The 14,362-nt window shown below is 38.5% G+C and overlaps 1 pseudogene; it reads left to right on the top strand.

The window, feature by feature from the left end:
* Positions 1–571, top strand: part of LOC129763586 (putative nuclease HARBI1) — a 3,995-nt pseudogene extending 3,424 nt beyond the window's left edge.
* The last annotated feature ends 13,791 nt before the right edge of the window (positions 572–14,362 follow it).

Genomic DNA, 14,362 nt, shown 5'->3' on the forward strand with positions numbered 1-14,362 from the left:
ACACTTGTATTTCAATCGAAAATGATAACACAGTATCAATGCATTGATCGTAAGTATAACAAAAATAAGTATAAATTTCAAGTATAAATTATATATCACATTATTTATTTCAGGTTTGTTATCATCAATTAATGATACGATACGTTGATGCAAACTATCTAGCCACGACAGTTTTATTTGGAATGCTAGTTCATTGGATAGTTACCTTTCAACAAATTATCAACGTGGAGAAAGAAATACTTGGCTGCTAGGTATGATAGTTTATTAATTGTATTATAAAATTTCTGATAGACTTCGTTTACATATCATAGGTGATGCTGGGTATCCTCTGAAACCATATTTGATCACACCATTTCGAATCTATTCCAATTCTGCCTCTTCGGATAAACCGAAGTTCAATGATATTTTATCAAAGACCAAAATAACCGTGGAAAGGTCAATCGGAGTGCTGATAAATGTTTTCCGTAGAGTATTGGTCACATAACAATCACACTACATACCAGAGAAGGAGTCAAAAATCGTAAACATATATTGTGCGTTGCACAATTTGCTCATAAAGTTTAACATGTAATACGAGATAGACGAAATGATGCAACAGATGTTTTCAATATAGGTGATGATGATAATGATAGTTATAGAATAAGGGAAGAAATAATAATTTCAATTCTATGAAAAATATAAAAAAAATGTCAATATATCATAGTTCAAACTTCAATACTAATATCTTTATTTTATTATGTAGCTTAAATCCTCAAAGATAGATACTTGTCTGTTTAAAATGATGTTACTCAATTCAAGCTCAATTAATAAAGTTAGAATTATTGAGTTTATAAAATTTGAATTATTGTTTCATTTTGAAGATATGAATTTCTTAAACTAAATCCACCGACGCAAGGTAAAATTTTACAAGTTAAATAAAGTACATGAGTGTAATGTTTTCGCGACTAGGATAATGATCATGAAATATATGGTCTGATCCAAATCAAGCGGAGAAATCTAAATTATTGTTGAATTCGGGATGAACATAGTTTTTCAATCAGTAGAGTAAATACTTTTGGAAGATAAAGATATAATTCTTTTAAATTTGTGCTTCCTGAAACAAATGAATACGCGTGTATAGTTTTAATGGCTTGTGTGGTTTTGTAGAACCATTTCGAGAAGCAACGATTCTTTCTTGCCTTTGCGAGAACAATACACTAATTGGTTATATGCCGCTATTTGTTTCTTTCTATCAATGCACGCATTGCACTGAGTATTTAACGAGAGGCATCTTCCGTATATCGCCATTCAACAAGCATCAAACACGCGTCTAACAGTTGTACACAGTTGCAGCGATAAAAATGAAACATCAATATAAAAAAAAAGACGGGTGGGTAATGTCGGGGACATAACCGGAGTGACGTAGGACTATACAAAGAGGACAGCTTTTGTTAAATATATATTTTAAATATATTGTTTTATTTTCTTCTCCTACGTGAATACCTACCTATCTACCTTAAAAATGGATTAGTTTACTGTTTACTCTTCATGAATATGTTGATGGTTCTGAAAAGAACCTTTGGTGTTGTGTTTTTGTTATCACTCGATATTCCCATCTTGTTCGGTTAAACCTTCCTGTTTAGCTATTGCGTTTGCCACTCGCCACAGCTTTCACAGTTGGAAAATTTCTTCCCATCCAGCTTGTGACATGTTGTTCAGTAAATTACATTTGATGCGACGTGCCGGAGACACTTTGCCACTCACTGAAACCAATTGTTGCCTTGATGAGCGCCGAACCGAAGCTGCTCTGTTCTTGATGCGGGTTTTCTGATTGTCGTGAGCAGCTTTGCAAGCCAACTCGAGCACTCCGACGGCCGAAACTCTATAATCGCTGTTAGGTATACTGGTGCTCCGGCACCAATCCGTTCGGCCTAGTTACCGTTGCCGAGCAATCAGTGAATGCGACCAACAGGGAACTGGAGACTTGCACGGTTCGAGTGAGACTTTGCCTTTCCCTTAACTTGTCCTCCTTTGTTACGTCCACGATGCCGATGCCGTACAACCACACGGGTTTACGGTTTGAAAGAAAATAAGATATTTTTTTGGGGTCCGCGTGTTTTATACTCTAGCGTACACACTCACAGGATAGAGACAAATCGGCAGACTCAGCCAGAGGGGCGAGTCCAACGAGACGAACGAATGAGCGTTAAAAGGGAGCGATGGCAACAAAATACATTCATTACTATTTGTTCGCTCGTTGGATTCACATGCAGGCTAAAAAGGGTCCTTTTCAGGATCACAAAATTATCTTCAATCTAAAGAGTTTATTGTTTTGTTATCACTCGATATCCCCATCTTGTTCGGCTAAACCTTGCTGTTTAGCGATTGCATTTGCCACTCGCCACAGCTTTCACAGTTGGAAAATTTCTTCCCATCCAGCTTGTGACATATTTTACAGTAAATTACATTCAATGGCACGTCGCATTACCACCACTCAGTATCGGATTGGAGGTAATTTTAACCTGTAATTGAACAAACAGCGATGACAGTGGTACAGTGTCGACCTTCAATGTGGGGTCATAATTTGGACCCCGAACTCTATGTTTACAAAAATGTCCAACTAAATATGTCGCATTACTGGTCCGACCAATTAGCTAAATGTCGAGATAAGTGTAAATTACTGTACTTTCAATCTAGAAGCAATTTAAGAATTGGTGAAAATCAATAAGCTCAGAACAACTGCCAAATTCACATACTCATCATATCCTGGCAAACAAATTATGAAAAAATCAATTTGTGTTTTATTATTATTTTGGATATTGTTTTAGAAAGCATTGAACTGTATTTCCTAAACTTTTTTTTGGAAGGTTTAATGGCCCTGAAAAGCGCCTTGTTTTATGGAATGGTTCAAATTTAGAAAACTTAGTACTCGTGGTTTTGAAAAAAACCATTTCGAACGCCCTCGATGCCGCCTTGTTCTGGATTTGCCACCAAAGCAGTGTGTATAAAGAACAAACTTTTTTCTTCTGCTACCTGATGCCGTTTTGCGTTTGCCACTCGCCACTCGTTGCAACTGCCTGTTGTCTTGATGTCCACCGAATCGAATATGTTCTGTTCCGAATGCGGGTTTTCTTATCGTCGCGAGCAGCTTTGCCAACTAACTCGATCACTTCGGCGACCGAAACTATATAACGCCGGCTAGGTGGACTGGTGCACTGGTACTAACGCGCTCGGCCTAGCTACCCTTGCGGGGAACTCCAGACCAACACGGTTCGAGCGGGATGTTGCCTTTCCCTTCACTTTTCCTCCTTTACCATGTCCAGACATGGCTGCTTGGGTTGGTTCGTTGATGTGTTGTGATGCGAACCGATGTGGTGTACGGTTTGAATGAGAATGATCGTTACGGAAGGAAGGAAGGTATTGTATTATAGAGACTTTAAACTTTTGCAGTTCATTCATCTCTAGCCTTGAGAAAGGCCCTTTGAAAACTCTACTCTACTTTACTCCAGCGCTACCACCTCCGCTCTCTTGCCTTGAGAAAGGCACTCGATCCCTCGCCGTCCAGCTCGTCCAGCAACGATGTTGTCCAGTCGGTGTCCACACAAAGAATGATCGTTACGGCAGCGGAGCGGGGAGATTTAAGCAGACTGGCTGGCTCGAGAATTACGCATGTGTGAGACTGCGACCAATGTTTCGTTCATTTTTTTCTTTTTCCTTTCCAATCGTGGTTCATTCTATTTCGCTGCTGCTGCGTTTTGGTCGGTTCGATCTGAGGAGCACAAAATGGACCAATCAAAAATGGGCACATAGTGCATTTTGACAATGCTTGATATTTCACAATTATTCAATTATTTATCTCAAGAAAAATGAAATGTTATTCGTTATGATAGATGTTATGATAGATATATTTCCTATCAATTGATGCAAAAACCTTTGCGATCTATTGAGAAATGCTCGAGTTATAAGCGTTCCAAATCTTGCATTTTTTCCTACTTGTTCAGTGCCTAGATTTTCATTTCACTCCCTATATCTTCCGGTTAGACGTAGTCCTACGTCAAAATAGTCAGACATAAAACACAAAACGAGCATAATAAGCGACCTTTGTTGTTTCGGGCACAGAAAGATTCTGAGAATTTTCCTAAGAGGAGATGCATTACTTATACGCTAGCTACAGCTTACTTACAATGCATTTCGCAAATATTCTCTTTTCGCTATCCCCTTTTGTTGTTTCTATTCTAGCGGCTGCATAAGTTGCCCGTTATTGACAGATCTGTTCGGGAAAGCACACAAATGGACAGAACAAATGTATGGGGAAATGGGAATGCTTCTAATTTTCATCAATTTAAACCTTATACAGACTATGGGATTGTAATGTATAACATATCAAACAAATCTTAGAAAATGTTCGATTCGATTGGTATGTGAATCGTTAAAATCCGTTCGCAGCAAAAATACTTATTAACGTTAACTTTATTTCATGAAAACGTGACCTGTTTTCTGATTTGGCACCCTTAATGTCAAAACAAAGTCATTTTTGGAAAAAAATGATTTTTCGGACCACCCTAAAATGGAAATACGAAAATACGGGTCTAATATTTTACGATAAGGAACAAAACCACCAATTTTAACGAAAATCTGATTACCACTAGAAAGTAGTCACATATCGAAAACATAGTTTTTTTTATATTTCCTTATTTTGTAAATATCAGTCTCAGTGATCAACATTTTTCTAACGAAAAGCTCAACGTCAGTCCCTAGCAGAAATGCCAGGTTTGAAAACATTTGACTTACTGTGAAGACTGTGAAGACAAATCATTTGATCTTGTGAAGACATTTTGAAGATATTATGAAATATGTGAAAACATTTCAGTATGATAGCGTATGTGAATTTTTGAGAGATATTATTTCCTTAAAATTCTATCGATTGGCCGAAAAAATATTGTCAAAACAATAGGGCTTTTGTCTCAGTGTCATTCGCGCGCTTTTTTTTTATAAGTGTCGCTTGTTTACTTTTATTCTTAGTAATCAACGGAGACTTATGTCTCGGGGTCATTCACTAGCTTTTTCCAAAATTATCCAAGCATAAAATCCACAAATATATCGAATGAATTCAACAACAAAGCGACTTTCACTTCAAATTCTGGAGAACTTCAAGCGGTCTGAACACATATTGTGCCTAGAAGATATTAGTTATCATTTGCACTCGAGAATTCAAATGATTGTGACGTTGTATTTTTATCATTTTTGGCCTATACTATACACTAGATTAACGTAGATCTGTCGAACAACCACCTCACAAATCGAAGATATTCCGGTTACATACCGTTTCAATAATTAATTTTATGGATATGATGTGAGTTACAACCAAAACTTCAAATCTGAAATAAACAAATTGAATTTTCACAGTTCCGTTTTTGTGGAAGAACTGGGGCGATATTCACTCAATCAACGGTGTATCAAGCCAATAATCATTTTTAAACTCATAATATTTAGTTATCAGTTGCGGAATAGATTCTTTGTTCACATTTATTGAATTGAACTGCAAAACCTCAAGATATGTTTCATGAAATGCGCTATACAACAACGCCAATAAGAATAAACATTGAATAAACTATCGAACTTTGTTCAAAAAAAACTTGTGAATCTAAGTTTCCTCCGATATGATTGTGAAAACATTGAAAGACATTTTTTCATACAATGTGAAGACATTCGAAAGAATCACCTGGCATCCCTTGTCCCTAGGGACCGACACTGGGATCAACATGTTAAAAGTGTACAACATCCTTAACAAAGGGTACGGAATAAGATGGCAGCGCCAGCTATGATGCAATAGTGAAACATGGCAATCTTATCATGCAATCTCGAAAAATTGCGTGAAACATTGTGTAGTACAATATTAGCATCAGGTGTGCGCAATGACAGCTGTACAGTGTCGGCGTCTGATGGCGACTTTCAAGTTCGGGTTCCAAACTCGAAAGTGTAATCTCCACCTCGGTGGCGTCTTTAGAGAACCCCTATTGAACTGACAAGAGTATACATATCGAGTATCGCACTGACATTTTCCCTTTGTTTTCACATGAATTGGGTATCCCACTGACAGTTTTGCTTGAGATTTTGCTAACGATCCTAGCATTAATCATAGCACCCGGCTGGTAATCTCAATCAGATTAGAAGGCACGAAGCCAGTTTTAAAAAGTTTCAATTTGTATGAAAAAAATGAAAAATTTTTCATCCAAATCAACCATTTGTTTATACATTTCCGATGTTTTTACTGAAACCTTTCATAATAATATGAAATTGTCTTCAGACACACTTTTCGTATAAGATTGTTTCATCATCTGCAAAGAAAGGTGTTTTTCGTTTACATAGAATACTATTTCGGTACGTAGAAGTCATTTTCATTCATAATTTTTATTTAGAAGCGTGATTTTCTTTATGATGTTTTTATCACTACTTGCAAGAAAAAGTGATTTTCATTTACATAGAGTACTAATTTGATTTGGGAAAAATCATTTTGATTCATAATTTTTACTTTAAAAGAGTGTTCATTTCTTCTGCGAACCCATATTAACATGCCTACTCCCCTATTCCGTAATACGAAGCTAAATGCATTCAACGCGGATTGCACGCAATTTATCAGTCAAAATTAGTCTCAATCGAGGGGCAACTCAATGTTACAGCTGTTTGTATTCCTCACTTATATTTATTTTAAATAGATTTTTTTGGCAAGCGTACCGATCCAATCTTTTCAATCGCATTTAGAAATGTTCTTTAGATTGTCTATATGGAAACAAAATTGAGGTCTTCACACATTCGTCAATCATTCGCCAACTAATGGCTTCAAAGATTCCATCTGTGGGAGGTTTTTTTCGTACATATTTTCAGATTCATTTTCCCATTCACAGTTATTTCCATTATCTAAATAACTTCGTTCTATTGACGAACTTACGCCACGCTGACTCAGTTCATGCGACACCTACATTATTTTAAGTTTGATAATGCATATAGGTTGTGAATACTGTGGATAATGGCGATGAAATCGATACCACATTAAGTTGGCTGTTATCATTTATTTTGTAAGGGTCGATAAGAGAAGGATTTACAGTATTTTTAACGCAACACATGCTACGCATCATTTAACTAGTTGAAAAAAAAAAGTACAGCACTTATACCAAGCCATTCTTCACAATATACATACCACATTGTAAAATCATAAAACTAACCCTTTCAGCATGGAAAGAATACTTTAATCCGGGAAATTTTAAGAAAAATTCGAATTTTTCTAACAAGTTCAAACGAATTTCATGCCAAAAAAGTCACAGGAGGGTTGTGTCCGAGACACGACCGCATAGCTGACGTAGGATTCCGTTAGGCTATCTGTTACATGCTGATTTTGGATATGTTTGAAAAATTATATTGTTAAACTCTTCGATAGTGATTTGGTGGCCCTGAAAAGGGCCGTTTTGTCTGGTTGTTAGGTATTGTTTGTTCATTCCACCAATGTCCATAACCGAGTGATAATGATAGAAAGATGGTGATTAGTAATTTGATGGTGCGTATCACGATAGAAGATGCCTAAGTGAAATGAGATGAAAGCCGCCCTCTGTGGCCCTGGACTAGGTGGCTACTGTGTTATGTACGGATAAAATAAGGAAAGAAAAAACCTCATCAATGTAATATAAGATAATTATCATTATCGAAAACAATCATCAAGTTTTCACACCAGAAAAAAAAAAGTTTTATTTTTTATAGAGAAAATATATTTGAAATGGAAAAGGTAATTTCATTTATAATTCTTACTTTCTAAGTGTTTACTCAACCCATTTCCATTTTCGCTTTAAACCTAACGAAATGCGATGCTACATGCCTCAATGCGAATTTAAATTGGACATTGATATTGGTCATTGATATGAAATATCACGAAGCAACCAACATAAAAGTTCCAAATTTGAATTTTATTTATATTCTATCAAACATTAGTTCTATTCAGTTCATTGAAATATCATTTTTCAATTGATCCATCGAAAGATTCTTATTGGAACGAAAATAAAAAAACAGGAAGTGGGTTATATCTATGGTATAACCGCAAGGGTGACGTAGGACTCTCGTTGATATAGAGATCATTTGTATGAAGTTGAATCTGAATTCATTCTGAATGAATGAATATTTGGAGAACTTCGAAAACGAGAGCGTTACGTTGGAGGCACAAGGTTTTATGCATCCAATATTGGATACGGAAATATCCTACTGATGGGGAAGAATAATCTTCAGAAGCTATCCTGTTGATTGCGATTGATTGAACAACCACAAAACCAAATGTATTTGGTCACAGTGTTACATGGATAGAAAACATTCAATTAAACTCTTTCACATGAATATATTTTGAAAATTCCCAAAGGAACTGGCAGATTATTTTCAGTAACGATTAGATATTTCCACATTTTCCTCGATACTGGAAGCCCACCATTGGTTAATGCCAACTCGATAACCACCTGTTAATAGCACTTGATTGAAACATATTTGGTCACAGTGTAACATGGATAGAAAACATTCAATTAAACTCTTTCACATGAATATATTTTGAAAATTCCCAGAGGAACTGGCAGATTATTTTCAGTAACGATTAGTTATTTCCACATTTTCCTCGATACTGGAAGCCCACCAGTGGTTAATGCCAACTCGATAACCACCTGTTAATAGCACTTGATTGAAACATATTTGGTCACAGTGTTACATGGATAGAAAACATTCAATTAAACTCTTTCACATGAATATATTTTGAAAATTCCCAGAGGAACTGGCAGATTATTTTCAGTAACGATTAGATATTTCCACATTTTCCTCGATACTGGAAGCCCACCAGTGGTTAATGCCAACTCGATAACCACCTGTTAATAGCACTTGGTTGAAACATATTCGGTCACAGTGTAACATGGATAGAAAACATTCAATTAAACTCTTTCACATGAATATATTTTGAAAATTCCCAAAGGAACTGGCAGATTATTTTCCAGCAATGATTAGATCTTTCCGGAACTTTCTCGATGCTGAATGGCATCCTAACGGAAAGAGTTCTGCGCGTGTATGTGTCGATCCTTCGCCGTCCACCTTCTCCAGCACGTTAGGCAACGATGTTGTCTTGTCGATGTCCTCACGAAAAATGAATGTGTCTCACCACCAGAATATCGCTTAAGTATGCTTTTTGTGTGTGATTGAACCGAGAGAAGGTGTGGTTTACGATGGCAATTTGGAAGGCAAACTAGAGGGGAATGAACTTTCTGAGCTCGGAACTTTCGGCGACTGAGCAATAATCGATTGCGGGCGCATACAATATTGGATACGGAAATAACCTACTGATGGGGAAGAATAATCTTCTGAAGCTATCCTGTTAATTGCGATTGATTGAAAAACCACAAAACCAAATGTATTTGGTCACAGTGTAACATGGATAGAAAACATTCAATTAAACTCTTTCACATGAATATATTTGGAAAATTCCCAGAGGAACTGGCAGATTATTCTCAGTAACGATTAGATATTTCCACATTTTCCTCGATACTGGAAGCCCACCAGTGGTTAATGCCAACTCGATAACCACCTGTTAATAGCCGCGCGTGTATGTGTGTGTAGCGATGTCTTCCCAGGGAACCGTTTGTGGCATCACTCTCCTCCTGATAGATTCCCTTCTGGCATAGGGTGCACAAACAGGCTCTTGGTGACACCGTTCATCCGCGCTTTCATGATAAATAAAGAGCTTCACCGCAACAGCGACAACATGCTCCAATCGCTGTTCAATTAGAACTGAGTGGATTTCCGAGCGCCGCTCGCTTATATACCGATTGGTGATTTCAATAGCCTGTTTTGAAAGCAATTTTAAGACTATTAAAACAAGTTTTTGGATCAAAAAGTAACAAGTATATAACGCGTAGACATTTTATCTTTCGAATGAATTGTTTATCATACCATTTCGTTCAGTTGTTTAGGAGCTATTAACGCTCAAAATCTCGGTCTCCGGCGTAACGCTTTCGTTTTCGAAACTTTGATTTTACACCCCGGTATAGAAATGAAAGACGTAGTCCTACGTCAAAAAACACTTATCGCTCCCTACTTATTCGCCAGCACGTATGCAATCAGCAATGCCCACGCTAGTTACAATGAGCACTATCCATTTGTGCGCGTTGTTAGTCAAATATCGACCACGAGGTTATCTACATGCTGATTTCCCCCAGACACCTTGGATTTTAAATCTCTGTTAGGGAATACATGTCGGTAGAAACAAAAGCTCCCCCTACTTTCATGTAATTGCAATGCCGATTTCCCCCAGGCAGCTTGGTTTTCATGTCTCTGTTAGGGAATACACTTCGATGGGAACAAAAGTTCCCTCTACTTTGATGTGCCGATTTCTCCGTATCTTCAATTCCGACCAATCAGAACGAGGTATTTCCGTTTGGAGATTTTTTGATTGTTTGCTAGCTAGTTTCATATGATATTAATATATAATCAATTTTGATGGATTGTTATGGAGTGCTCAGATCGATTGATGCAAATGTCTCGTAAATCCATCAGGAAATAACTGATCAATAATTGTAAGTACATGAGCCGCCGCATGTGTCGTCAATTTCGACCAATCAGAAATGGGTATTTCCTTTAGGATAGAGGTTGAGATTTTCCAATTTTTCGATGGTTAGTTTCATGACATATATAATTTTATTCAATGTAAAAAATTGTTATGGAGTGCCGAAATAGATTGACACAAAAATCTCAACAATCCATCATGAAATGACTGAGCAATAAGCATTTGAAATTGGACAATTTTCACGATTTGCTCGATTTTCGATTTTCAATTTGTACCCCAATATGTTCCCGAAAGACGTAATCCTACGTCAAAAAAACAAAACATCATCATTTTACTCGCTGCCCCGTCTGGTTGTAAATCTAACGTAAATTCGTCAATTGACGAATCTATGCAAAGCTGTTTCAGCTCATGCGACACCTACATTAAATCTCAGAACCACAAAAATGACGACGTTTGTATTTCTACGCGCTTGAAAGCGAGATTCGGTCGTGTTTATTTTTATTAATTTCTATTTAAATTAATTTTAACCATTAAATGTCATCAGTAAATAGTAAGAGAGATAGATTTTTGTTCATTTAAAGTGATTTGTTCAACACGCGATTGAATCAAAGTCATAGATAATCTTAGAAATTTTGAAGTTTGATAATGCATATAGGTTATGGGTACAAATTTCCGGACATTTTTCAGAAGCTCTTTCTGTGGATAACGGCGATGAAATCGATATCACATTAAGTTGGTTGATATCATTGATTATGTAGGGGGTTCCGTTTTGTCTATACGAGAAGAATCTGCAACACATGCTACCAATTGTTTACCTAGTAAAGATAATATAAATTACAACCAGTCTTCCGAATAACACCTTCACATGTGCACGCGATGTGAGAATTACATGTTTTTGTTTGAACACGAACATGTTTTTCGCTAGTGTTCAATGCTTACCCCAAACACGAACAATGATACTCAAACATAAACATGAATTGAATTCATGCATATTTTGCAAGTCTGATTAAATAATCCATAGCTATTTCCTGCGAAAAGAAAACATTCTATGAGTAGAAAGAAGTTTTCTATGAGAATTTTTTTTCTCCGTGCATGTTGCCAATTGAAGTCTGGGGAACCGAGTGCACAGCGGGGCGACGTTATAGAAATGCTGGCCAAATAAATAAATAAATAAATACCCAAAAATTAGTTTTAGATGGATGTTTTCAGGAAAGTTCACACTTATTCTTCGTATTTTGATGTGGGAAATTAAACATCTCCGCCACGCTATAATGAATTTCAGTACTTGTACAAATAGCTGATAATAGCAGCTGTTACATAAATTCAATTTATAAAGATGCGTGTCTAAATAATGATATCAGTAGTGAAGAACTCTGATATCAATTGACGCTTATTTTGTTCAGAACAGATAAAGAGGTGCATTTTATTTGCCCAAAATTTTAAATGAAGCACCCATTGTCAAGATAGATTCTTCCCTTCCCTTTTCCATGTCAACACACCAACACACGGTGTGTTGAGTGGTGGTGGTGTGGTGTTTTATTCGCTTCTTCGACTCAACATATTGCCGTTGCTTGGGCGAAAATACAAGAGAAACTGTACATGATGTTTGAACATCATGTGAAACAAACAGGTCACATTTTCAAAAAATACGAAAAAATCATGTTTGTCTAAACGAAAAAATCATGTTTGTCTAAAAACACAAAACTGCGAGAGCAGTCTGAATACTGTTCGTCTCGTACGCAGTGTTTTATGCGAAACACGGGAGAATGATTACAACACTTATAACAAGTCATGCTTCATGTGTTATGAATGAAGCAATGTTTTATTTATTTATTTACTATGACTCTACATCCCATTGAGATTAGATCTGATTCACTACTCTTCTCCAATAAACCCGGTCCATGGCTGCAGTTCTCCAACTCCCGGCTGCACCGATTCTTGCCAAGTCCTGCTCCACCTGGTCCAACCACCTCGCTCGCTGGGCTCCTCTCCTTCTTGTTCCTACCGGATTCGATGCGAACACCATCTTTGCAGGGCTGCTGTCCGGCAAACTTGCAACATGCCCTGCCCATCGCACTCGTCCAGCCTTGGCGACTTTCTGGATGCTGGGTTCGCCGTAGAGTTGCGCCAGTTCGTGGTTCATTCTCCTTCTCCATACTCCGTTTTCCTGTACACCACCGTATATTGTTCTGAGCACTCGGCGTTCGAAAACTCCGAGCGCTTGTGAGTTCTCTTCAAGCATCATCCATGCTTCGTGCCCATAGAGAACAACCGGTCGAATTAGGGATTTGTACATGGTACACTTCGTACGGGGTCGGAGTTTGTTGGACCTCAAGGATTTGCGGAGCCCATAGTAGGCACGACTTCCATTGACAATGCGTCTTCGAATTTCACGGCTGTTGTTGTTGTCAGTTGTTATCAACGAGCCAAGGTAGACAAATTCCTCTACCACCTCGAGCTCGTCGCCGTTGATCACAACACTACTACCAAGAAGAACTCTGTTGCGATCAGTCCCTCCAGCTAGCATGTATTTAGTCTTAGACGCATTAATCCCAAGCCCAATCAGCCCTGCTTCGTGTTTCAGTCGGGTATACAAGTTGGCTACCGTCGCATGTGTTCTTCCGATTATGTCCAAGTTGTCGGCGAAGCAGATAAACTGACTAGACTTGTTGAAAATCGTGCCCCGCATGTTGAAGTCCGCTCTCCGCATAACACCTTCCAGCGCCACGTTGAAGAGCAGACAGGAGAGTCCATCGCCTTGTCGAAGTCCCCTGTGAGTCTCAAATAAAGGGTGTGTCACATCAAATTGCATCACGGAAAAAACGCTGTAGAAATTTAATTTTTAGGAATTATATCTTCAGCTTTCGCTTATAATCAGATAAGAGTGTATAGATCACGTTGACCATGCTTCACTGTCAATTTTTCGTAAATTTGGAAAAATGTCGTCGAACGAAAAAGAGCGTCGTGAATTAATCCTGCGCACTCATTTCGAGAATCCGGAGTTGTCACATCGGGACATCGGTAAGATGCTGGGAATCGTCCAATCCACGGTCAGCAGAGTACTAAAACGATACTTCGAGAACCTAACCATCGACCGGAGGGTGAAGTACGGCAAAAATGGATGCTCCGTCAGTGAAAAAGATCACAAGCGCGTAGTTAAGCAGTTTAGACGTGATCCGAGAAGTTCGGTCCGGGATATCGCCAATAAGCTGAATTTGTCAAGTTCATTCGTCCAGCGGACCAAGCAGCGGTTCAGAAGGTTCAGAAGGCTCCTAACCGCGACGAAAGGCAAAAAATGGTGGGGAAGACGCGAGCCCGGAAGCTGTACACCGAAATGCTGACGAAGCCGCATTGCCTGGTAATGGACGACGAAACCTACGTCAAAGCGGACTTTCGTCAGCTGCCGGGCCTGTTGTTCTTCTCCGCAGAGGACAAATTCAGCGTTCCGGAGGAGATTCGCAAGCAGAAACTATCCAAGTTGGCCAAAAAGTACATGGTGTGGCAAGCGATCTGCTCTTGCGGAAAGCGGAGCGCCCCCTTCGTGATGACCGGCACGGTAAACGGGCAGGTTTGCCTTAAGGAGTGCCTACAGAAGCGCTTACTACCACTATTGAAGCAGCACGAGGGCCCGACCATCTTCTGGCCGGATCTCGCTTCGTGCCACTATTCAAAGGACGTGTTGGAGTGGTACGAAGCCAACGGGGTCACCTTCGTGCCAAAGGAAATGAACCCTCCCAACGCGCCGGAGCTTCGCCCAATAGAGAAATATTGGGCGATTATGAAGCAGGCCCTCCGGAAGAACCCAAA

The sequence above is a fragment of the Toxorhynchites rutilus genome, chromosome 1 (assembly GCF_029784135.1).
Source record: "Toxorhynchites rutilus septentrionalis strain SRP chromosome 1, ASM2978413v1, whole genome shotgun sequence".
NCBI lineage: Eukaryota > Metazoa > Arthropoda > Insecta > Diptera > Culicidae > Toxorhynchites > Toxorhynchites rutilus.